This window comes from Sus scrofa, chromosome 15 (assembly GCF_054392235.1).
Source record: "Sus scrofa isolate SSC_HxYL_T2T_F1_AM1 chromosome 15, Sscrofa_HxYL_maternal_Yorkshire_Landrace_v2.0, whole genome shotgun sequence".
NCBI classification, from domain to species: domain Eukaryota; kingdom Metazoa; phylum Chordata; class Mammalia; order Artiodactyla; family Suidae; genus Sus; species Sus scrofa.
The window spans coordinates 102,435,592-102,463,093 of NC_139397.1; the positions used below are offsets into that span (position 1 = coordinate 102,435,592).

A 27,502-nucleotide genomic window follows, 5' to 3' on the forward strand; every position below is an offset into this window, starting at 1 on the left:
GCCAGACAGGAAAATGCAGTTATTCAGAGAGTTCTCCCAGGGTACTTTCTCTGCAGAAGAGATCAAAAAGGGAGGGTGTGCAATAACCATCCATTTCCAATATGTTTATAATCTAAGAAACCAAGCATTGAAGGAAATGAAAACAATTTGAGAAACAGGGTAGACTAAGAATACAAGCAATAGAAACAAAACAAGCAGCAGCAAAAGAATCCTGCTTTGCCCAAAGAGGTTCTCAGCTGTCATTTTTGTAGCACAAAGCTGATCCAATTACCATTTTCTGTGATAGTAAAGATTGCAGGTGTTACTATTATTCACCAAATAATGTTGCCCTTTCTTTGAATGCAAAATCCTCATTTCGCATGGGTAGCATTTTCTGATACTCAAAAAGAAAAAAAAAACTTTCTAATGTGAGGACTAAAAGAAAATAATATAAGATTAACTGATGAAATGAGAATGAATTACTTTAACAGCAGTGACAGATATTAGAGTGATCAAAATTCTCACAGCATATATGGATGATGATTCATCTTTAGTAGGCCCTTAATTACTACATTCATGCTAATGATTGGAACCTGTTCCAGAAATATTGAAAACAGGTGCAAAATAAAAGCTAGTCTAAAATGTCACTCCATCTGAAAATAAACTGCAGTTGCAATTATTCTAAGTAATATACGGCTTACAGGACCTCAAAAGCATAATCTGAATTTTAAAATTTAGAACAAATCAACTGGATACCCTTTATTATAAAAACCTTTTCTCATATTCTGATTGTGGGAGGAGAGTGGGATATATAGCTATATATTGACTGAAAAAAGTAGTAAATTTTTAAACTTAATAGTAAGTTCCTCTATTTTCCTTTAGAAATTTTTATTGATGTTGCTTTAATTTAAATTTTAAAATATGTAATATATAATTCACATGGTCAAAAATTACAAAGTTCAAAAGTTATACAGACTCATTCCAAGACTGTATTCTTTGCCCAGTTCCCAGCAGCCCCTTTCCCAGTAACAAATGTTTTATATGATGAATATGTATTCTTTTTCCCGACTTACACAAACGGTAGCATATTATACTTTCCTGGACCTTACTTTTTCATTTAACATCATATCTTTGAAATTTTTGAAAATAAGTACATAAAACACCTCTTTGTCTCTAACAAATAAAAAAATATTCCATTATAATGATGTATCATAATTTATGTAATCAGGATAGCCTATAGACTTGTACATTCATCATTTCACACATGTAAGAATTTGTCTATGAGAAATAAAATTGCTGGATCAACAAGTAAAATATACTTTGTAATTTTGACATATATTGTCAGACTGTCTTTCACATGCAGTTACTTTCAATTACATTCCCATAAGTAATGCTTGGTTCCTACTACCAATAGATTACAATAGATTACAAAACTCAAACCTTTGTTAGTGTGATAGGAGAAGTGATAACAGTATAGTTTTAAATGCATGTCTATAATTTTCAGTGAAGTTGACTTCCTTTTTATATGTTTTTTGGTTACTTTATTTTGTTATTTGTGAGCTATCTGTTCATATTTTTGCCCTCTTTTAGGCTACTGGTCTTTGGTTGAGCTCTAGGAACTTTCTGTATTATGATGAGATTAATTCTTTGCCTGTGATGTGGGTTGCAAAATTTCTTCAAGTTTGCAATTTTTCTTTTGATTTACCATGTGAAGTTTTTGTCATGAAGAATCTTTTTCTTTTTTTCTTTTTCTTTCTTTTCATTTCTTTTTAGGGCCGCACCCACAGCACATGGAGGATCCCAGGCTAGGGGTCGAATCAGAGCTACAGCTGCCAGCCACAACCACAGCCACAGCAACATCAGACCTGAGCCATGTCTGTAACCTACACCAAAGCTCACTGCAGTGCCAGATCCTTAACCCATTGAGCAAGGCCAGGGATCAAAACCACAACCTCATGGTTCCTAATTGGATTCATTTCCTCTCTGCCATGACAGGAATTCTGAATTTTTTTCTTTTTATATTTCCAAACTCACTAATCTTTTTTTTATTACAGACTCTGGATTTTGACTTGAAAAGCCTTCCCACTGGAAAATAAATTTTCATCTAGTATTTAATGGCTTCTTTTTTAATGTAAATTCTTTATGAAACTGAAATTTATCAAATTATATAATATATAATGTGGATCTAGTTTTATTTTTTCCAGAGACCTACCCGTCATCCCAGGACTATTTGTTAAATAATCATCTTTGCCCTCTTGTTTTGCGATCACACCTTTGTAATATACTATATTTCCATAACATTTATTTCTGTTTATTTATTTATATACTAGTTCTCTGTTGAATTATTGAGATACAAAATGCTTTACTACCAGGAAATCCAGCCCTAATCACTATTGCTCCCTTCTTCAGTTTTTTGTCTCAATATTCTTCTTGATGTATTTTTCTGTATAAACTTTATAATCAGTTTTTCCAGTTTAAAAACACTTGATACTCTAATTGGAGCCCTTAAAGTTTATAAATTATGAAGAATTGATAACTTTATGATTTTGAATCTTCCTGTCAAAACCTTGGTATATCTTTCCATTATCTCAATTCTTCTTTCTTTTGTGTATTTCAGGAATGTTTTAAAATTTTCTAGATACAGATTTTACGTATTTATCGATATGTTTATTCCTAGGTATTTTACGGAGTCATTTGTTTTATTATTTTTAGTTGTTCCTTATATAAAATAATACTGATTTCTCTATATTGATTCCATGTACCACTACTTTACTGAATGTTCTTATTTACACCAGGTTTTCAATTGATTATCTGTGGGTTTTTTTTGTTTTTTGTTTTTTGTTTTTTTTGTATACAATTGTATTATCTACAAATAGTGTTTGTTTCCTCATAGGTACTTGAAGGAGAGTAGGTTGGAAAATATTCCCTAATTTCTTTCTTGTTCAAAACAGTTAATTCTAGCCTTTAATCTTTAAGAATAGATTGGTGGATTAGAAAATCTTGGGGTCATATACTTAAGGATCTTATAAGAATTACTCCAATAACTTCTGAAGTTGAATTACTTGAGAAATCTGAGATCCACCTGATTTCTTTGTTACATGTAACTTAACATTTTTGACTGGATGCGCAAAGAATCCATTCTTTATTCCTTTTTTTTTTCATTTTTTAAAGTTTTTTTTTGTTTGTTTGTTTGTTTTTGTCTTTTTGCCTTTTCTAGGGCCGCGGCATATGGAGCTTTCCAGGCTAGGGGTCCAATCGGAGCTGTAGCTGCCAGCCTATGCCACAGCCACAGGAACGTGGGATCTGAGCCACGTCTGCGACCTACACCACAGCTGACAGCAAGGATGGATCCTTAACCCACTGAGCAAGGCCAGGGATGGAACCCGCAACCTCATGGTTCCTAGTCGGATTCATTAACCACTGAGCCATGACAGGAACTCCCATTTTTTAAAGTTTTATTGAAGTATTGCTGATTTACAATGTTGTAATAATTTCTGCTATACAACAAAGTGATTTGGTTATACATGTACACACATCCATTCTTTTTCAGATTCTTTTCCCACATAGATCATCACAGAATTCTGGGTAGAGTTCCCTGTGCTATACAGCAGGTCCCCACTGGCCAATCATTCTGTATACCACAATGGGCACATCCACTCTTTATTCTTTGAATTCCATACTTTCATGAGGTGAAATCACAGTAGTGGCCATTCTGGGTTAGTCTGGCCTGGTACACAGTGTTTCCTTTCATTATGTAGGTTCAACTCTTTTATTTCATGAAGATTTTCTTGAATTATATATTTTAATTAATTTCACTTTATTTTTAATTAATTAATTTTTATTGAAGTATAGTTGATTTACAGTGTTGTATTAATTCGAAGTGTACAGTGAATATATATATATATATTCTTTTTCAGATTCTTTTTCCATATAGGTTATTACAAAATATTTAGTAATATTATGCATAGTTCCCTGCACTACACAGTAGGTGCTTCTGTTTTTTTTAATTTTTTATTATGATTGATTTACAATCTTCTTTTCATTTCTGCTATTCAGTTTCAGTCATACACACACACATATATATATATTCTTTTTCTCACATTATCTTCCATAATGTTCCATCATAAGTGAGTAGTTAATATAGTTCCCTGTGCTGTACAGCAGGATCTCATTGCCCATCCACTCAAAATGCAAGAGTTTTCATCTACTAACCTCAGATTCCCAATCCATCCCACTCTCTCCTCTGCCCCCCAGCAAACATGAGTCTGTCCTACATGTCCATGATCTTTTCTGTTTTGTAGGTAGATCATTTGTGCCATGTTTTAGACTCCACATATAAGTGATATCATATGGTGTCTGTCTTTCTCTTTCTGACTTACTTCACTCAATATGAGAGTCTCTAGTTCCATCTGTGTTGCTGTAAATGGCAGTATTTTGTCCTTTTTCAAGGCTGAATAATATTCTATTATATATAAGTACCACATCTGCCTAATCTATTCATCCATCAGTGGGCATTTAGGTTGTTTCCATGTTTTGGCTATTATGAAGAGTGCTGGGATGAGCGCACAGTTGCGTTTATCTTTTTCATTGAAAGTTTTGTCTGGATATATGGCCAGGAGTGGTATTGCTAGGCCACATGGTAGTTCTATATTAGTTTTCTGAGGTATTTCCATACTGTTTTCCATAGTGATTTTACTAATTTACATTCCCACAAATAGTGTAGAAGGGTTCCCTTTTTTCCACATCCTTTCCAGCATTTTTGATTTGTTGACTTGTTAATGATGGACACTCTTAACTGGTGTGAGGTGGTACCTCATTGTAGTTTTGATTTGCATTTCTCTAATAATTAGCGATGTTGAGCATTTTTTCATGTGCCTGCTGGCCATCTGTATGTCTTCTTTGGTTAAAGGTCTATTTAGGTCTTCAATTGGGTCGTTTGGGTTGTTTTGTTGTTGTTGAGTTGTATGAGTTGTTTGTATATTTTGAAGATCAAATCTTTGTTGGGTGAGTCATTTGCAAGATTTTCTCCCATTCTGTGTGTTGTCTTTTAGTTTTTTTAATGGTTTCCTTTGCTGTGCAGAAACTTTTGAGTTTAATTAAGTCCCATTGGTTTATTTGTGTTTATTGTGTTTGATTCAATAAATACAGAAAAATACCTTATTGTGTTTATTCTAGGAGGTGTATCAAACAAGATATCCCTGTGATTTATGTCAAAGGGTGTTCTACCTATGTTTTCCTCTAGGATTTTTATGGTGTCTGGCCCTACATTTAGGTCTTTAATCCATTTTGAGTTTACTTTTGTATATGATGTTAGACAATTTTTTTTTTTTTTTTTTTTTTTTTTTTTTTGCTTTTTAGGGCCTCCCCCAAGGCATGTGGAGGTTCTCAAGCTAGGAGTCAAATCAGAGCTACAGCAGCCAGCCTACACCACAGCCACAGAAATGGAAGAGCTGAGCTGCATCTGTGACTTACACCACAGCTCATGGCAACACCAGATCCTTAACCCACTGAGCGAGGCCAGGGATTGAACCCACAACCTCATGGTTCCTAGTCAGATTCATTTCCACTGCACCACAACAGAAACTCCTAGACAATGCACTAATTTCATTCTCTTACATGCAGTTGTCCAATTTTCCCAGCACCATTTATTGAAGAAACTATCTTTCCCCCAGTGTATACTCTTTCCTCCTTTTGCATAGATTAATTGACCATAGGTGTTTGGGTTTATTTCTGGGCTTTCTATCCTGTTCCATTGATCTGTATTTATGTTTTTGTGCCAGTACCATATCATTTTGATGACTGTAGCTTTATAGTAGAGTCTGAAGTCAGGGAGCCTGATTCTTCCAGTTCCATTCTTTCTTTTCAATATTTCTTTGGCTATTTGAGGTCGTTTGTGTTTCCATACAAAACTTAAAATACTTTCTTCTAGTTCTATAAAGAATGTCATTGGTAATTTGATAGGGATTGCATTGAATCTGTAGACTGCTTTAGGGAGTGTTGTCATTTTGACTATATTGATTCTTCCAGTCCAAGAACATGGTATATTTTTTCATCTATTTGTGTCTTCTTGGATTTCTTTCATCAGTGTCATAGTATGCAACGTACAGGTATTTTTTTTCTCTTTAGTTAGGTTTATTCCTAGGTATTTTCTTCTTTTTGATGAAATGGTAAATGGGATTGTTTTTCTAATTTCTCTTTCTGATCTTTTATTGTTAATATATGGAAATACAATTGATTTCTGTGTATTAATTTTGTATCCTGTGACTTTACTAAATTCATTGATTATCTCTAATAGTTGTCTGGTAGTGTCTTTAGAATTTTCTAGGTATTAAATCACATCATCTGCAAACAGTGATAGTTTTACTTCTTCTTTTTCCAATTTGGATTCCTTTTATTTCCTTTTCTTCTCTGATTGCCATGGCTAGTACTTCCAAAACTATGTTGAATAACATTGGTGAAAGAGGACATTCTTGTCTTGTTCCTGATATTAGTGGAAATGCTTCAGTTTTTCACCATTGAGAATGATATTAACTGTGGGTTTGTTATAAATGGCTTTTATTATATTGAGGTAGTTCCCCTCTATGCACACTCTCTGGAGAGTTTTTGTCAGTAATGAGTGCTGAATTTTGTCAAAAGCTTTTTCTGCATGTATTGAGAAGATCATATGGTTTTTATTTTTCAGTTTGTTGATGTGATATATCACATTGATAGATTTGTGAATATTAAAGGATGCTTTCATCCCTGGGATAAATCCTACTTGATCATGGTATATGATCTTTTTAATGTATATTTGTATATGGTTTGCTGGCATTTTGTTGAGAATTTTTGCATCTATGTTCATCAGTGATATTGGCCTGTAATTTTCTTTTTTGTGTGGTATCTTGCCTGGACTTGGTATCAGGGTTATGGTGGCCTTACAGAATGAACTTGAGAGTGTTCCTTCCTCTGCAGTTTTCTGGAGAAGTTTCAGAAGAATAGGTGTAACTTATCTCTGAATGTTTGGTAGAACTCAACTGTGAAGCCATCAAGACTTGGACTTTTGCTTTTTGGAATTTTTTTATCACATTTTCAATTTCAGTATCTGTGATTGGTCTGTTCATATTTTCTGTTTCTTCCTGGTTCAGACTTGGTAGGTTTTATCTTTGTAAGAATCTGTCAATTTCTTCTAGGTTGTCCATTTTATTGGCATACAGTTGCTCATGGTAGTTTTTCATGATCTTTTGTATTTCTGCAGTGTCAGTTGTAACTTCTCCTTTTTCATTTCTAATTTTATTGATTTGAGCCATCTTCCTTTTTTTCTTGATGAGTCTGGCTAACAGTTTATCAATTTTGTTGATCTTTTGAAAGAACCAACTTTTGATTTCATTGATAATCTCAATTGTTTCCTTTGTCTCTATGTTATTAATTTCTGCTTTAATCTTTATGATTTCTTTCCTTCTACTAATTTTGGACTTTGTTCTTCCTTCTCTAGATGTTTAAGGTATAAGGTTAGGTTGTTTATTTACACTTTTTAATTCTTTCCTGAGATAAGATTGTATTGCTATAAACTTCTCTCTCAGAACTGCTTTTGCTGTGTCCCATAGGTTTTGGATTGTTGTTTCTTCATTGTCATTTGTCTCTGTGTATCTTTTAATTTCCTATTTGATTTCATCAATGATCCATTGGTTGTTTAGTAGCATATTGTTTAGCTTCCAAGAGCTTGTGTTTTTTGCTGTTTTTTTCTTATATTTAATTTTTAGTCTCATAGCATTGTGATCAGAGAAAATGCTTGAAATAATTTCAGGTTTTTTTAATTTATCAAGATTTGATCTGTGGCCCAAGATGTGATCTATATTGGAGAATGTTCTGTATGCACTTGAGAATAAAGTATATTCTCTATTTTATATATAGGTGTGTGTATATGTTATTCCCAAATTATTATTAATTTTTTTGGTCTTTTTAGGGCAGCACCCATGGCATATGGAGGTTCCCATGCCAGGGGTTGAATCAGAGCTGCAGATTCCAGCCTATACCACAGCTCCCAGCAATACCAAATCCAAGCCGCATCTATGACCTACACCACAGCTTATAGCAATGCTGGATCCCAAACCTGCTGAGCAAGGTCTGGGATCAAACCTGTGTCCTCATGGATGCTAGTCAGATTCATTTCTACTGAGCCACGACAGGAATTCCCCAAATTCTTAATTTATCCCTCCCTCCCACCTTTATTCTTTAGTAACCATAAGTTTGTTTTATATGTCTGTGAGTCTGTTTCTGTTTTATAAATAAGTTCATTTGTATCATTTTTTTTAGATTCCACATGTAAATGATAAATGATGTTTTTCTTTCTCTGACTTTCTTCATTTAGTATGATAATCTCTAGGTCCATCCATGTTACTGCAAATGGCATTATTTCATTCTTTTTTTATGGCTGAGGAGTATTCCATTGTTTGTATCTATCTGTCTGTCTTTCTGTCTACCATATCTTCTTTATCCATTCCTCTGTCATTGGACATTTAGGTTTCTTCCATATCATGGTTGGTTAAATAGTGCAGCTATGAACATTGAGGTGCATGTATCTTTTCAAATTATGGTTTTCTCCAGATAGATGTCCAGGAGTAGGATTGCTGATCATATGGTAGTTCTATTTTTAGTTTTTTGAGGAGTATCCATATTGATGATTATGATGTTGAGCACCTTTTAATACACTCTTTAGCCATTTGCATGTCTTCTATAGAAAATACATATGCAGGTCTTTTACTCATTTTTTAATCTGATTATTTGATTTTTTGCTATTGAGTTTGTGAGTTCCTTGTATATTTTAGGTATTAATCTGTAATCAGATAGATGGTTATAAATATTTTATCCCATTACAAAGGTTGCCTTTTAGTTCTTTTGATTATTTCCTTTGCCTGATATTTAGTTTAATTTAGTCCTACTTGTTGATTTTTGCTTTTGTTTCTTATGCTTGCTTATATAAAAAATCATCACCAATACCAATGATAAGGAGCTTTTTCTCTATATTTTCTTCTAAGATTTTTATAGTTTCAGGTCTTAGGTTTAAGTCTTTAATCAATAGCAAGTTAATTTTTTGTGAGTGGTATAAGACATGGGTCTATGTTCATATTTTTGCATGTTATTATCCAGTTTCCCAACATGATTTATTAATGTTACTATTCTTTCTCCATGGCAAATTCTTGGCTCTTTTGTTAAATACTCTTTCATCATACATGCCTGGGTTTATTTCTGAGTTCTCTTTTCTGCTCCATTAATCTATGTGTCTATTTTCAAGCCAGTACTATATTTTTTTTATTATTTTAGATTAGTAATAAGTTAAAATCCAGAAATACAATGCCTCCAGTTTTGTTCTTTCTCAAGATTGCTCTGGCTATTCAGAGTATTTTGTGGTTTCTTACAAATTTTAGGACTTTTTTTAAACTTCTGGGGAAGATGTCATTGAAATTTTGTTAGGGATTGCATTGAATCTATAAATGGCTTGGTAGATTTTAACAATATTAATTCTCCTGATCTGTGAATACAAAATATCTTCCCATTTATTTGTGTATTTTTCTCTTTTTTCGGTTTTTTTCATTAAAGTCTTTCAGTTTCCAGTGTGTAGATCTTTCACTCTCTGGTTAAATTTATTTCTAAGAAGTTTATTTCTTTTGATTCTCTCATAAGTGGGATTGTTTTATTTTCTTTTCAAATAGTTTGTTGTTAGTGTATAGAAACACAATTGATTTTCATATGTTGATTTCACATTCTGAATTTCTTTACTAATTCTAACAGTTTTTTAGCAGAGTTTTCAAAGTTTTCTGTATATAATATGTCATATGCAAATAGAGACAATTTTACTTCTTTCCATTTGGATAGTGTTTATTTCTTTTTGATATTCCTTTTGATTTCCTCTCTGTCCCATTGGTTGTTCAGGAGCATGTTGTTCAATTTCCACATATTTGTGAATATTGCCAGTTTTTCTCCTTTTATTGATTTCAGATTCATACTTTCATGGTCAAAAACATATGTGACATGATTTCATTCTTCTTACATTAGCTAAGACTTTTTTTTGTTACTTAACATATGACCTCTCTTGGAGAAAGTTCAATGTGCACTTTAAAGAATGTATATTCCGCTCATGTTGGATCGGATGTTCTGTATATGTCTATTAGGTTCTTTTGGTATAAAGTGTAGTTCAAATCAAATATGTCCTTATTGATTGATTTTCTATCTGGATGACTAGTCATTTTTGTAAGTGGAGTATTAAAACCCTGTACTATTTTGTATTGTTGTTTATTTTTCCCTTCAGATCTATAGTATTTGCCCAATATATTTAGGTGCTTTGATGTTGTTTGCATATATATTTACAATTGTTATCAGCTATACCTCAGAGATATTGCACATTCATTTCCAGACCACCACAACAAAGCAAATATTGCAATAAAGTGAGTCATGCAAATTTTTTTGGTTTCCTAGTGCATATAAAAGTTATGTTTATGTTATGCTGTAGTCTATTAAGTGTGCAATAATTTTATGCCTTAAAAAATGTACATATCTTAACTAAAAAATACTTTAATGCTAAAAAATGCTAACCATCTTCTGAGCCTTCAGTGTATAATAATCTTTTTGCAGTAGCAACATTGAAGATCACTGTCCACAAATCACTCTAACAAATATAATAATAATGGAAACATAATGAATATTGCAATAATTACCAAATTGTGACAGAGTAAGCCAATGCTGTTAGAAAAATGAAAAATGGCACCAATAGACTTCCTCAATACAAGATAGCCACAGACCTTCAATTTATAAAAAAAAAAAAAGCAATATTTTTGAATTGCAATAAAGTGAACTGCAATGGAATGAACCTTCTATCATCTTAATGAATTGACCACCTTATCATATGTAAAGGCTTTTTTTTTCTCTTATTACAGTTTTTTGCTTAAAGTCTATTTTGTCTGATATAATTATAACTACCCCTTCTCTCTTTTGGTTTCCACGTGCATGAAATATCCTTTTCCATCCCTTCACTTTGAGCCTATGTTGTCCTTAAAGCTTAAGTGAGTCTCTTTTAGGCAGTATATAACTGGATCTTGTTGGGCTTTCGAAAATCCATCCAACCATTCTGCCCCTTTTGATTAGAGAGTTTAATCAGTTTACATTTGAAGTAGTTATTGATAGGTCAGAACTTATTAAGGCCATTTTAGTATTTGTTTTCTGGCTACTTTGCAGTTCCTTTGTTCTTCTCTGTTGCTCTTCTCTGTGACGTAATGGTTTTCTATTGTAGTGTACCTTTATTTTCATCTCTTTTTCTTGTGTGAATCTCTTAGAGGTTTTTGCTTTGTGATTACCCTGATGCTTACATAAAACATCTTATAGATATAACAATCCATTTTAAGCTGATAATGATTTAACTCTGCATGAAAAATCTCTACCATTTCACTTTTCCCCATCCCCACACTTTATTTTTGATGTCACTATTTATATATACTTATATCATGTATCCTTAACAAATTATTGTGGCTATAGCTATTTTTAATACTTCTTTCCTTTAAACTTTACACTAGAGTTAAGTGTTTAACACAGTACCATACTAACAATATTGGAGAATTCTGAATTTGAGTATATATTTACTTTTACCAATATGTTTTATATTTTCACATTTTATATATATATATATATGTATATATATCCATATATCATATGGATATATATACATCTCCCAGCTGGAAGGTTTCTGCTGAGAAACCTATTAATAGCCTTATGGAAGTTGCCTTGTAAGTGATAACCTTCTTTTCTCTTGCTGCTTTTAAGATTCTGTCTTTGGGAGTTCCTCTCATGGCTCTGTGGAAACAAATCTGACTAGTAGCCATGAGGATGCAGGTTTGATCCCTGGCCTTGCTCAGTGGGTTAAGGATCTGGCATTGCTGTGAGCTGTGGTGCAGATTGCAGACACAGCTTGGATCTGGTATTACTGTGGCTGTGGCATAGGCTAGCAGCTACAGCTCTGATTTGACCCGTAGCCTGGGAACCTCCATATGCCTCGGGTGCAGCCATAAGAAGCAAATAAAAAAAGAAAACAAAAGAAAAAAGATTCTGTCTTGTCCATGCTTTTTGACAGCTTTACTATTACATCTCTTAGAGAAGATCTCTTTGAGTTGAATTGGGGGAGGAACCTACAAGCTTCATAAACTTGGTTATCCAAATCTTCCTCCAGATTTGGGAACTTCTCAGCTCTTATTTTTCTTTTATTTCTTTATTTTTCTTTTTTATTAAAGTATAGTTGACTTACAATGTTGTGCCAATTTCTATTGTACAGCAAAGTGACTCAGCCATATACATACACACACACATATATATGTATATATAATTTTCCATCTTGGTCTATCCCAAGAGATTGGGTATAGTTCCCTGTGCTCTACTTTAGGACCTCATTATCTAGAATAATTATTTTAAGTTCTTTATCAGGCAATTCATATCTGTCCTTTTCTTTGGGGCCAATTACTGGAGTTTTACTATGTCCCTTTGGTAATGTCATGTTCCCCTGACTCTCTGTATTACCTTGAGCCTTGCATAAATGTCTGCATATTTGAAGAAGCAGACATCACTTTCAGGCTTTAGGGACTGATTTCAGCAAAGAAAGACCTTTACCTGCAGTATCAAGCATGCTGGAGTATGCTGCAGTTCTGCATCTAATGGCACAGGGTGTCATGTGCAGGGTTGTGTGGCGACTCTGGATTGTAAAGCGCATGATATCTCCATTGGACCACTGGGATCCATGGCATGAACAACTGCATGAACCTTAAAGAGCTATGATTCACGAGAACTGTCTAGTCAATTCACATGTGTCTACAGGGATAATCTTCCTATTTAAAGGTTGATAATCTTAAGTACATCTATAAAATTCTTATTGCCATGTAATGCAGCATATTCCTAGATCTGGTATTAGGGCATAGAAATTCAAAGAAGCCATTATTTTTCCTGGATATTTTATCACTGTGTCCAACATTTGCCTTCATCTGAGGCATAGCAAAATAAATTCCACAAAGGCACACCATTTTTTAATTAGTTAATATAATTCATATCACCCACCATTTGGCAGACTGGAAAGCTCACAGCATTTAAGAACAAGTTGATAAAATTGAAATTTGAAGAACCAGTTTGATTGCTGGCTAATACATACCAAAGCTGAAGGTTAGAATATTAACATAAGGGCTGAATTTTTCAAATATTTCTCAAATTCTCAAAAAAACAAAGCTCATAAAATGGAAATTTGAAGAACCAATTTGATCAATAAAAAGGCATTCCTATATCAATGTGGCTAATATATAAAATGCCAAATATGAAAGTTAAAATCATGGCATAAGCATCTGAATTTTCTTCCCAATGATGCATAACTTCACTCTAGTCATGAGTAAACATTCAACAAATATGAATTGATAGACATTCCACAGAATAATCAGTACTCTTCTGAAATGTTAAGGTTATAAAAGACAAAGAACAAGGAACTCTCACAGTCTGAAGGAAATAAAGGAGAAATAAAAACTGAATGTAATGTGGAAGTCCTGGATAAAATTTTGGAAGAAAAGAAGGAACATGAGTGGGAAAATCAATGAGATTCTAATGGCATTTCTTAATTTACTTAATAATAATTGCATTAAGGAGTTCCCGTTGTGGCTCAGTGGTTAATGAATCCGACTAGGAACCATGAGGTTGCGGGTTCGATCCCTGGCCTTGCTCAGTGGGTTAAGGATCCGGCGTTGCCATGAGCTGTGGTGTAGGTCGCAGACGCGGCTCAGATCCCGCGTTGCTGTGGCTCTGGCGTAGGTCAGTGGCTACAGCTCCGATTCGACCCCTAGCCTGGGAACCTCCATATGCCGCGGGAGCGGCCCTAGAAAAGGTAGAAAGACACAAAATAATAATAATAATAATAATAATAATTGCATTAATATTAATTTCTTTTATTGAGCATTATGCTACGTAATATGTTAAAATTAGAAGAAGCAAGATTAGGGATACAAAGGAATTCTTGTAATTTTCTGCAAGTCTGAGATTTGCTCAAAGTATAAAGTTAAATCAGGCATAAGGAAAACAATTTTTCTCTGTTTAAATATCACACTGTTGGAGTTCCCGTCATGGTTTAGTGGAAACGAATCCGACTAATATCCATGAAGAGGCAGGTTCGATCCCTGGCCTGGCTCAGTGGGTTAAGGATCCAGCCTTCCCATGAGCTTTGATGTAGGTCACAGACATGCTCAGATTTGGTGTGGCTATAGCTGTGGTGAAGGCCAGCGGCTAGTTCTGATTCCACCCTTAGCCTAGGAACCGCCATATGCCACAAGTGTGGCCCAAAAAAAAAAAAAAAAAAAAGACAAAAAATATATATAGATATCACACTCTCACATCCAGGCAACAGGGTTAATGGGAAAGAGGCAGAAACTTTATAATGAAAAAAAGTCAGATATAATCTACAAAATAAATTAACAAAATCAGCTAAACTTATTCCTATTGCACAGGAATAAGTGCAACAGAAGCAGTATGGATGAAGCCAGCCTGGTGCATCTGGTAGGTGAGGGCTCACACTTAAGGGATGAAACTATTACCTTTCATATAAGAAATTCCAGATTAGGAGACAATGAGATAGAGAATGAATAAACAGAAGCCACACAGTAAAGGACCACATAACCCAAAAATACTTAGAATTCCAGTGATGACAAAGCTCAGGAAATGCCAGCAAAAGCACATTTTGAAGATAGCAGAGTATGAAAAATTAATCTTATGGCATTTGAGTAATTAAAGGGATCTGACACAATACTAATAATAGAAATTCACTATGAAAAATGGTAGGAAAGGGCAGAAAACCTTTCCAAATTGAGAATCCACAAAAGAAAAATATCATAAATAGATGAAAATTTTGATTAAGCATTTTACAACAAATTTTAAAAACTTAAGCAGTGTTCTTTATGAATATAAATCAGAAACTGAAAACAAAATTTAAAGAAAAGACGGTGAGATCTACATAGCAATAAGAAAACAGAATATGAAATGTGATGCAGTAGAACTCAGGAAAGAAAGTGAAGATAAAAATAAATCCATCATAGAAATAAAAATAAAATTAAAAGGAGGACTAAATCTTTTGAAAAATATGAGATATTATTCTAAAAAGGAAATAAAAAACATGAAAAGAAAATAATTGAAAAGTTTAAAATAGAAAATATTTGATATAATGGAGTTCCTGTCCTGGCGCAGTGGTTAATGAACCTGACTAGCATCCTTGAGGACATGGGTTCGATCCCTGACCTCACTCAGTGGGTCAAGGATCTGGCGTTGCCGTGGGCTGTGGTGTAGGTTGCAGACACAGCTCGGATCCTGCATTGCTGTGGCTCTGGGGTAGGCTGGCAGCCACAGCTCCGATTGGACCCCTAGCCTGGCAACCTCTATATGGTGCAGGTGAGACCTGAAAAAGACAAAAAGACCAAACGAAAAAAAAAAAAGGGGGGGGAAAGAAAAGAAAATATTTGATATGGAAATTAAGCATTATACACAACTGGAGTCAAGAGAAAATTTAAAAAGTGGAATAGAAGAACTATTTAAAGATATAATTCATAAAACATTTCTGAAATGTATATATATATGTATATACAATCTACGTATTAAAAATTCACACTGCACAAGGAAAACTAAATCAGTATGCTCAACAATATAGTCTACTTTAGCTTAGGAGCATTGAAAAGAAAAAAAAGTAATTTGCGAAGTCTATCAAAAAATTCAAATATTTTTTTTGAAAAAAATTCAAGCTGGATTTAGATAAGTCCACAGTGTTCCTACAGTGTTAGAAGATAATGGAGCAATACTTAACAAGATTCCATGAGGATTTTGTATCCTGCCATGCTGTCCTTCAAGTGTGAAAGTATCATATAATCATTTTTGAACATACAGGAATTCAGAGAATGTTTGTCTCTTAGGCCTTCTCGAGGAAGATACTAAAGGATGGACTTTATCCAAACAAGGTCAGGAAAACTTCAGTAAAACTGGAAATGAGAACTGAACTGAAATGCTGTCAACTGACACTGACTATAAATGAAGATAAGAACAAATAATCAGAATATAAATATCATATGCTCTGAAAGTACACAAATGATAAGCTAATAAAAACAGGAAGAGCATAAGGGAAAGATAAAGAGTAAATAAATTTTATGATTGTCTTATCTGCAGTAGCTGAGAGTCAAAAATGTTGTTTGAAGCTGACAAATCAATTAATAGAAATGTATGAATATTTAATGATACTCAGGTAAATAGTCAAAGATAATTTTATTCAGTAATATCAGGTAGTGAAGAAAAAGGAGGGAACAGGAAGGAAGAAACATGTTTATTATTTCTCTTAGTAGGATTGATACCATAGACCTAAGTGTATGCACTTATATTTAAAAAGGCAACCACAAAAGGGGCAGATAAAGCCTTCTTAATTGTCAGAAAACATAAAAATGAAAAGCAAAGACAGAAGACTTCATAATAAAAGTTTTCAAAGATGTGTAAAAATGGGGAATATTAACGTTCTATATACATGTCTCCTTGTATATGCATAAAGAAACTCTGAAAGGATATATAGGATCTAGGTAAGGGTGCTGCCTCTGTGAGGGGAGGGGTGGGAAGAAGGATATACAGTAAGTACTAAGCATATGGGGCAAAAGGATGGTATAGACATTTTACTATGTGGGTTTTTTATATTACCTAATCAAAAAATGAATTAAAATATAAGGTAGGGAGTTCTGTCAGAGCTCAGGGGAAACAAATCCGACTAGTATCTGTGAGGATGTGGGTTCAATCCCTGGCCTCACCCAGTGGGCTAAGAGTCCGGCGCTGCCATGAGCTGTGGTGTAGGTCACAAACATGGCTCAGATCTGGCATTGCTGTGGCTGTGGTGTAGGCCAGCAGCTGTAGCTCTGATTAAACCCCTAGCCTGGGAACCTCCATATGCTGTGGGTACAGCCTTAAAAAATATACATATACATATATATATGTGTGTATATATATACACACACACATGTATATAAAATGTAAATATATGTATTCAATAATTAAAAGTTAAGCACACTTTCTATCTGTTGTCATATCACATTAGGCTATTTCAAATATTTTATAACTAATGTAAAATTAAAGTGATTATTTATTAAATATTTTCCTAAAACCTTGGGTATTTCAACATTTTTCTCAAAAAAAAAGCAGATATAAATTGAAATATTTTAACCAAGACAAATCCCTAATCAAAATGTGTTAATTGGACTTATTCATCCCAGACTTGAATCATTATGATGAACAAGAAGAAACTGAATTTATAATTATTTATTAACAGTTTTATATTCTAAGAGTAACATTAGTCTTCTATATCTTCATATAGTGAGTTAATGTTACAACTCTGAATAACAGCTAAAGAACTTTGCAAAGCTTTTCTGAGGTAAGAAAACAATTTTATTGTTTTCAAGTAACATTTTTAGTGTTACTCTTCTTTGACAGACGTGATAATCACCTGAAAATTTTAGCACTTCAGTATAGCTCCTATTCAGGATACTTGAGACAATATATGTCTTCACAGATGACAGTTTAAACAATCTTCAGTTGTCAAAAGACATATCCCAGAAAGAATATCTGCACATTTTCCTAATTTATTCTGGCATATTTAATAAGATCATCTGATATCTGTTGTTTGAAGTCATTATTTCTTTACTAAGCAATTGCATTTAATCTAATTAATAAGATGACAACAAAGACCTGTATGAGAAAAGTTTTCATTTAATAAGCTTTATGGACAAATTTATCTATTATTTCTAAAACAGTGGAAAACATCTTAGCAAAGCTCACATGTGATAAAAGAATCCTACAATATTAAATTATTTATATCCAAAAAATATTTATTTTATTTTTGTTCAGGTATATTACCAACTGTATAACCTAATGAGAAATATCTTGAACTTAACACTGTGGAACTGTTTAAGCCAAAGCATTTTCAATATCAAGCAACAGGAAAAGATAAGGAAGAAGAACAAAAAAATACATCTTCTGCTAAATCCAGGGGTTTAAATAATTTCTTCAGAACTCTGTTTTCCTGCCTCTCTGATTTTGGTTCTGTTTGCCTCTGCTTTACTTTAAATCACACAGGATTTTTCTGTGTATCAGCAAAATGATTGCAGGTATTTGTAAAATCATATGGATTACAGAAGTCAGAAACCTGGAGGACTCTGAATCACCCAGTTTTAGTTACTTGCTCAGTCCCATAGCAACCACTGAGGTCAGGGGATTGCAGTGCTCTGATTGGTAAGGCTGGACCATAAACTAAGTGGGATTCAAAGCACAGGAACTGGCCAGCCTAGCTTAATGTTATGAAAAGGGAGGACTCCCTAAAATAGAGATGCTAAAGAAGTTTCTGTACTTTTATTCATCTATATCTGATGCTAAGATATCAAATCCAGTAGAATAAGGTTTAGTAGCTCTGAAAATGGCTTCTTTGAAGGCTTTCATGTTTATATTAAAACCCTTAGTTATTTCAAGGAACATGTCTGTCTTCAGTCCTGGAAAGTGGATCTTCCATTGGCACTTTGGCACTTTAGACTTTCTAGTGGCATCCATTGCTCCCTCTAATCAGCTCAGAAAATGCCTTACCCTTCCATAGGCAGAAACAAAGGATATAAGCTGACAAACTTTAAACCAAGTCTCCAAGAAGCACATGGCCAAGCATGGAAGAACAAAAAATTATAAGAGGGTTGATACCTGTCATTTCTTTCTGCCCACCCTCCCCTTGGAGAATGCACCCTTCCCCCTGCAACCCTGAAAGCCAGACAATCCCGCTCTTTGCCTCAACTGCTTAGGTCCCAGGTTAAGTACTGCTGGGTCTGAGCCCTCTGAGACCCCATGTCCTCTTCAATTCCTATTTGCTGTTGCTCTTCCAGCTCCATTTTAAGACTTTACATGTATTTACATTTACAGCACATTTGAATACTTGTGAACTCCTTTTTAGGTGGGCATAATTCTCATTTTATATGGATTAAAAAGTACTACCCAGAGAAGTTAATTAATTAATTGCTTAAACTGGCACAGGAAAGTATTAATCCAGGTCTTCTGCGTAGATGTTTTTTCCCCCTACTCAGGTTCTCTCTGAGTCTGGCTCATATGCCTGGCCCTGGGACTCCTCTCAGACATGCCTTGTCTCTTCTGGTCTTGCCCTCTATCTCAGCTTCCTTCCTAACCTTTATACATTGCATAACTTCCTTCTCAATAGTTTTGCTCTAAAGCAAATAGTACTATTTTGGTAGTAAAGTATTTTTTAGTTGGGTTATTTTTTTAAGTAATTAATGTCAAAGTGGAAAAGAGAAGTAATGAAAGAGAGAGACAGAACTCTCATTAGGGCCATCCGCTTTCCTCCTCATCTTTGCAGAAAGAAAAGTTTGAAAATGGCAATCCAAAAACAATGGCTGCAATTTGAGGGGACAGTCTAGGAAAAGGAAAGAAGACATGTCATATTTTTTTATAAGAGAGTTGACATGTAGGGTACTTGCTTTGGCACATTTGAGAAAGTACAGGAAAATATCACACTGCAGTTTATTTGCAATATATTTAAACTGCTTATATTGATTGTTTGTTAAATCAGATTGGGAATTCAGCCAACTCCTTTTGAGTCCTACAACCAAAATTCTCTCTTTAGCTTATGATGGATGATAAATAAATGCTGATGACTGATCTGTTACAATTTTCCCTTTCATTTAAATCCTCAGAAGCCTACAGTTTGCCTAGGGTAAGTCAATGCTCTTCAAAAGCTTAATGGTCATATTTAATTTAAGTCAGAGATACCTTCTAATCAGTGATTATAACAAAAAAAAAATCTTGTAACAAGCTTCTACACCTGAAGATTACCAATCATCCATGAATAAACCAATGTTAAATGTGGGCCTTTCCTCCAGATTTTTCAGCTTCAAAGAATATATATATGATATATTCATGTATATACACAAGTCCTTATTTATTTATCCTTATATATATCTTTACATACATATGTCTCCTTATATATCTCCTAATAAATCTCTTTAAATATATATATCATATATAAATATCTATATATCCTTATATATTCTTTTATACATATATATTTCCATATATATATGTACACTCTTATGTATGTTTTTTTTAAATATATGCCCATTAAATCTGTCAAACACAAAGTTGTTATTAGATCCAAATCATGGCATTTGGGTAGTGGTTTCCAGACTAACAGATCAAAAACTAATTGAGCAATTGACTACAGAAAAATCCTAAACCACGATTAATTAAATCATGGACTCTGTGTAAAGCTGCATGTGTAATTCTTTTTTTTTTCCTTTTTTAAAAATTTTATTTATTTTTTTTTCCACTGTACAGCATGGGGACCAAGTTACACATACATGTATACATAATTTTTCCTTGCATTTTCATGTTGCGATGTAAGTATCTAGACATAGTTCTCAGTGCTACACAGCAGGATATCACTGTAAATCCATTCCAAGAGCAATAGTTTGCATCTGTTAACCCCAAGCTCCCAATCCCTCCCACTCCCTCCACCTCCCCCTGGGCAATCACAAGTCTGTTCTCCAGGTCCATGATTTTCTTTTCTGTAGGTTCATTTGTGCCATATATTAGAGTCCAGATATGAGTGATATCATATGGTATTTGTCTTTCTCTTTCTGACTTATTTCACTCAGTATGAGAGTCTCTAGTTCCATCCATGTTGCTGTATATGGCATTATGTTGTTCTTTCTTACGGCTGAGTAGTATTCCATTGTGTATATATACCACGTCTTCCTAATCCAATCATCTGTCAATGGACATTTGGGTTGTTTCCATGTCTTGGCTATTGTGAATAGAGCTTCAATGAACATGCGGGTGCATGTGTCTTTTTTTTTTAAATTGAAGTATAGTTGATTTACAATGTTGTGTTAGTTTCAGGTGTTCAGCAAAGTGATTCAGTTATATATGTATTCTTTTTCATTATAGTTTATTATAAGCTATTAAATATGGTTTCCTGTGCTATACAGTAGGGCCTTGTAACTGCTAATTCCAGACTCCTAATTTATCCCTCCTTTTGCTTTCCTCCTTTGGTAACCGTAAATTTGTTCTCAAAGTCTGTGGGTCTATTTCTGTTTTATAAATAAGTTCATTTATATCATTTTTTTTTAGATTCTACATATAAATGATATCATATAATATTTGTATTTCTCTGGCTTTCTTGACTTAGTATGAAAATCTCTAGGTCCATTTGTGCTGTTGCAAATGGCATTATTTCATTCTTTTTATAGCTGAATTGTATCCCACTGTATATATATGTACCATATCTTCTTTATTCATTCTTCTGTTGATGGATATTTAGATTGCTTCCATGTCTTGGCTATTGAAATTGTGCTACTTTGAACATTGGAATGCATGTAACTTTTCAAATTGGAGTTTTTAATCTTTTCCTGATATATGCCCAGGAATAGGATTTCTAGATCTAATGGTAGTCCTGTTTTTAGTTTTTTAAGGAAACTCCATACTGTTTTCAATTGTGGATGCATCAATTTACATTCCCATCAACAGTGTAGAAGGGTTCCGTTTTTCACACCATCTCCAGCATTTATTATTTGTAGACTCTTTGATAATGGCCATTCTGACTGGTGTGAGGTGATAGATACTTCATTGTAGTTTTGATTTTCATTTCTCTAATAATTAGTGATGTTAAGCATGTTTTCATGTGACTGTTGGCCATCTGTATATCTTCTTCAGAGAAGTGTCTGTTTAGATCCACTGCCTATTTTTTGATTGAGTTGTTTGGCTTTGGGAATTTTTTAAAATTGAGCTCTATAAGTCATTTGTATATTTTGGAAATTTAGCCCTGTAGGCTGCATCATTTGCAAATATTTTCTCCCATTTTTTAGGTTATCTTTTTGTCTTTTTATGGTTTCTTTTGCTGTGCAAAAGCTTGTAAGTTTGATTAGGTCTTCTTTGTTTATTTTTGCTTTTATTTCTTTTCCCTAGGGAGACTGATTTAATAAAACATTGGTATGGTTTATGGCAGAGAATGTTTTGTCTGTGCTCTCTTTTAGGAGTTTTATGATATCCTAAATTATATCAAGATCTTTAAGCCACTTTGACTTAATTTTTTGTGTGTGGTGTGAGGGAATGTTCTAACTTCATTGATTTACATGTGGCTTTCCAGCTTTCCAACACCATTTGATGAAGAGATTGACTTTCCTCCATTGTGTATTCTTACCTGCTTTGTCAAAGATTAGATGACAGTAGGTGTATGGGTTTATTTCTGGTCTCTATTCTATTCCATTGGCCCATATGTCTGTTTTTTTGTGTGTGTGCCATACCACATTGTTTTAATTACCATAACTTTGTAATATCGTCTGAAGCCCGGAGCATTATGCCTCCAGCTTTGTTCTTTTTCCACAGAATTTTTTTGAAAATTCTAGGTCTTTTGTGTTTCCATATAAATTTTAGGATTATTTGTCCTAGTTCTTTGAAAAATGTCACAGGTAATTTGATAGGGATAACATAAAAATTCTAGATTGCATTTTAATGATATCAATTCTTCCAATCCAGGACCATGGGATATCTTTCCATTTTTTAAAATCATCTTCAATTTCCTTTATCAGTGTTTCATAATTCTCAGCATGTAAGTCTTTCTGCATATATAATTCTTTATGTAATGAATTTGTACCACTGACTGACAATGGGCTATGTAATGCTCAAACAGGATATGGTTCAGAGAAAAAGTAGGTTCCACACTCACTGACTATTAAGCAATCTATGCAGACTCATTGAGCTCGTTTCCTCTTTTGTACAAAGCATGACAGTAACAGTAATATTTATTGCAATGTGATGTTGTGAGGATTTAACATCATAGTGCATGTAAAGCACTTGGCATATGCACTGAAGTACTCAATTTAAAAAATTAATTGTGTTAAGCATTTATAGGATTTGGAATCAAACACAAGGCCTTTCTACACAGTAAAAGACTCTAGCAACTCTCTATACTCTTAGTTAATAATTATAACTCTTACAAGTGCATGTTGTTATAGTTTACAAACTATAGAATGATTAACTGAACTAAAAGATTGAGGCTCTACCTCCAGTTTTGCTGAAATTACTATGCCTGTGTTGAGGCATGACAATTTATCTGAGACTTACTTTCACGTCTGAATGGAAAGGATACAGCCTGCTTCAGTGTATCATGGTGATGATTAACTGTGACAAGGGAGTTAATCATAAATGGCAGAATGACTAGCACATGATTTCTTCTTTCTCAATCCTATTTAAGACATAAGCAAGGCCATTGAAACCCATCAAAATGTTTGAAAATAAGTGGATTCTAAAACAAGAAAAATTTTATGAACACATATTTGAAAGATTAATAATAGTATTAAATTGTTTCAATCTTCAAAATTATAGGAATTTGAAATAGCATAACTCACTCATTTCCTGCATCCTCAGGCACACCTACATCTTGCACGTTTTTGTAGCTGCTTTCTGTTATTTTAATGTAAATATTCCTTTTTGTCTGATGAAATATTTTTTCTTTGGGGTGTTCTTTCCAATAAAATCATTGCTTATCATAAAATCACTATCAATTTATTTTTTTTCACATTTTCTTTTCACATTCCTTGTACAAAGCCACACAAGCATGGTTGGAATTTGTTATTCAAAACACATCAATAATATTGGAGGCCAGGCTACACTTCTCTTTTTTCTGTCAAATTGAAGTCAACTGTTGTAATATTTTGAATATTAATGGAAAGTCTGTCAGATATTCAAATCATAGTAAAACAGTGTTATGCCAGGAAAAAATTGGCAAAGGCCTTGGATATCTAAAGTAAATAAAACATGATTTTTTTTCATTACCTTATTTAAGAATTCATTTCTCAATGGAAAAAAAATATGTGTATTACTGAACAAAATACGCTGAATCCAAAAACAAGGTATTCGTCTTGTCATCCAGAAGTAAAGAATTTGCCTAAAATAAATTTTCTGGTTTTCTGAATAGCTGAATTAGTGATTCATTATTTTTATATTTGGGTAATAAAACTTTATTTTTCAGTTGAAAATAACTTCTAGTAGGCTACTTGAGGATATAAAAGATACATAAATGAAAACTTACAGTGTCAAAGGGGAAAAATAGGAAATTTAGCCACACAAATAAGCATTACATGCTTTGTCATTTTGTGGGAGGGTGATCTCTTTATATGTACTTTGTTTTTATAATGTGTCAGTAGCCTCCCAGAATTTAACTTAAGCATCATTGAGATAGACTGGCAGCTTCTGCAGGGATGGATGGGGTCATTTAGGGAAAGACATCCCCTCTTTGGGAAGAGAGGAAAAGATTTAAGTCTAGTATTGGACTTAAATTCTCTTTAATGTGTGGCCTTTAGAAATACTATGGCATAAATCATATTGTACAATTTTGGAATCATGTGTTCCAATTCAGTTCAGGACAAAGAGCATCTATAGATCAAATGTCTTACCAGACCCAAATTACACAGTGAGCTGATAAACTATCCCAAATGAAATTATATCATTGACAGTAGAAGCTAGGCAGAGGAGGAGATTAAAAGAAAAGAAATTTATCTACCGAGAAAAAATTCACAGAAGAGGAAATGAGCATGAACAGATTAATTTCATGCCCTTCTTAAACACTCTGCTCTAGGAAGCTGATTTTCAAATTTGCTTGAAGATAGCTGTCTACAATTCTTATTTAAAAATTTTCAGATCTCACACCAAAACTGCTAACCTAGAGTGTTCCTGGGGAAGAAATCTGGTAACCTGACAACATGTGCATAAAACAAGGCCCCCATGATTCTTCTCAGCTAAGTTTGGAATACACTGAAAGAAAATGTTGAGTTATTAGCTGAGAAGATGTCTCTGTGTGCTTACAGTGATATTATGAGCCTTGGGGATAATAAACCAAATTCCCAGTAAGTTTATAATCCAGTTTTTGGAGTCAGAATAGGAGCTCTGATTCAGACGAGCAAAACAAAAATATCAAGTCCTCACAATGTGGGGTGAGAGCTTAAGCAGACTCTTGTTATTAAGTAATAACAATAAGTTTGGGGAAATTAAAGCCAGTTGCAGTTACATTAAACAAACAACAACAAAATGAAGACATGCAATATGAATACATGGACGGAAATCTTGACTTTCGTAGTCACATTTTTATTATTTATGCAAAAAATACCTGATGATATCCAATTTATAGATGCTTATTATTAGACCTGATACAGGTTTTTTGAAAGTGCTACACCAATGTAATGGATTATTGTGACCAGGTAGAGTATGAGGGCAAATGTTGGTGTCAGGAGAATGCCAAAATTTGTCCATAAATGTGGATGGGAAAGGACCACAATGGGAATGTGGATTGGAAGGACTGTACAATGCATTTAAATGGCAGCAGATAACATAGCCCCCTCTGGTGGCCTGTAGTTCATCTGCAACTACCCTTTCCAGGGACTGAATAGAAAGAATGAAAAAAGATGCAGTTACTTGAAGAGGAATTGGGTAGCTAGAAGTTATTAACAAGATAAAATTCAGACATATGGAAAAAAATTCATTGCCCACTTCCTGGAAATGGAATGTGAGATGGGAACTTTGTGCAACACAAGTCATTATTTTAAGCAAAGTCAGAATAGGGAAAGAAAAACTAAGCTAGTCCTAAAACTTCAGTTGTCCTTGGTCAGATCTGGCAAAGCTGAGGGTACAAATAAAAATAAAATCTCAGTTTAAAGAGTGAATAGATTCAAGAAACTATAGGTTTATACACAAGAGCTGAAAAGGTAAACTAAGGAGGAAACACTTACTCAACCACAAAGTGGTGTTTAACAGAGACATCTGCTACCAGCAAAAGATCCTGGATGTATCCAGAGGTTTTAAACACACATGGCTTTTTAAGTGTCAGTCAGGTGAGGTACAACAATGGGAGAATGTGTGCATTATTAGAATTGAGAATTCAATGGCTTAAATGCAATCAAATTCAGATTTTGTTATAACCTACTGAGAAACAAAAATAGTTTCTGGGCTAAATTAAACACTGAGTGACCAGTTTCTTAACCATCACATAGCCCATGAACAGCCTAGGGGTGCAGATATGGATAATGTGATTTCTTCATTAATATTGAAAGTTTTTTTAATCTTGAGATTCCGATTTAAAGAACATTCACTTAACACCTATGAAAATCCAGGCAATAGATGAGTCCCTCCCATTTACATTTAATGTGCATGTAATTAGAGAAAAATCATAGTAATGTGGTGATTCCACTATCAGAAAAAAATCCCAAAACTCTGACTAAAGGGTTTTAGTAATTATAGTAACAATAGTATGTTATTACTATAACAATAACAATCAAGTAAAGAAATTAAGTTAAAGGTAATTAAACAATGCAGAGAAAACAATTAGACCTACACATATTGGAACATTTAACCTTTTAAATGTGGTTATAGTCTTCTGAGAACTTAATTACATTCTAGGCATTAAAGAGCATACTATCCCAAATGAAAGCATATAACACAAAGCACAAAAGTCCCAATAACACATACTAATTTTAAGATCTTGCATAAAAATTCTGACCTTGGAAGTATTCAGGTCAAATTTTAAATATTTGAATTCATTGCTGCATTTAAAAGGAACTTCACCACCTCTAGAAAAACAATAGTAGAGTGCCCTCTAGAGTCTTATGTGTATTTTAATGCCAAATCAAGGGGGAGCTTTGGTTTTGACCATTTCTGACTATGCTCATTAAAATTAACAAATGTGGCAAAATTGTTTATTGCTGCTACAAAAAAAGGGTGTATATACAAAATTTAGTATATTATTTTATCCCAAGAGAAATCTTTGAATATTACTTATCTATACAGAACCAAAAACACCTAAAATTTTTATCTAATGCATTGCATTTTTATTTTATTTTCTTGCTATGGCCTACACATACCAATATATTTGAAGCAAATCTAATACCAGTAGGCTATTTTCATCTTTTATATGTGCATTTTGTTTGTATTATGCATTCATTTCAGTCTGAAATTCCCAAAATAATGTATGTTAATATAACTTTTGAAGCCTCTACCTTAAACTGACACAATTCATGAGGGTAACTAATAAACACTTTTACAAATAAATGAATCTATCTACAATGATTAAAATAGAAGCATAACTAGAAATGTCTTTGCCCTGTTTAAGACGTATGGATCACAGCGTTCCCATTGTGGCCTAGCAGAAACCAACCTGACTAGTATCCATGAGGATGCAGATTTGGTCCCTGGCCTTGCTCAGTGGGTTAAGAATCCAGCTTTGCTGTGAGCTGTGATGTAGGTCACAGACTTGGCTCGGAACCCTCGTAGCTGTGGCTGTGGTGTAGGCCAGCAACTGCAGCTCCAATTCCACCCCTAGCCTGGGAATTTATGTATGTCACAGGTGTGGCCCTAAAAAGAAAAAGAAAAAGACATATAGATAAGGATGAGGGTATAACAATAGACATAATAGCAGGGTTTTTTTAAT

At 33.8% G+C, this 27,502-nt stretch overlaps 1 long non-coding RNA gene across 1 annotated transcript in view; it reads right to left on the reverse strand.

Moving 5' to 3' along the window:
- Positions 1-22,452: 22,452 nt before the first annotated feature.
- The window catches only part of LOC110257183 (uncharacterized), a 95,100-nt gene continuing 90,050 nt past the window's right edge, over positions 22,453-27,502 (reverse strand). Inside the window, exon 5 of the long non-coding RNA XR_014829890.1 lies at positions 22,453-27,426. This is a non-coding gene — a long non-coding RNA (uncharacterized LOC110257183). The remainder of the gene's footprint in view (positions 27,427-27,502) is intronic.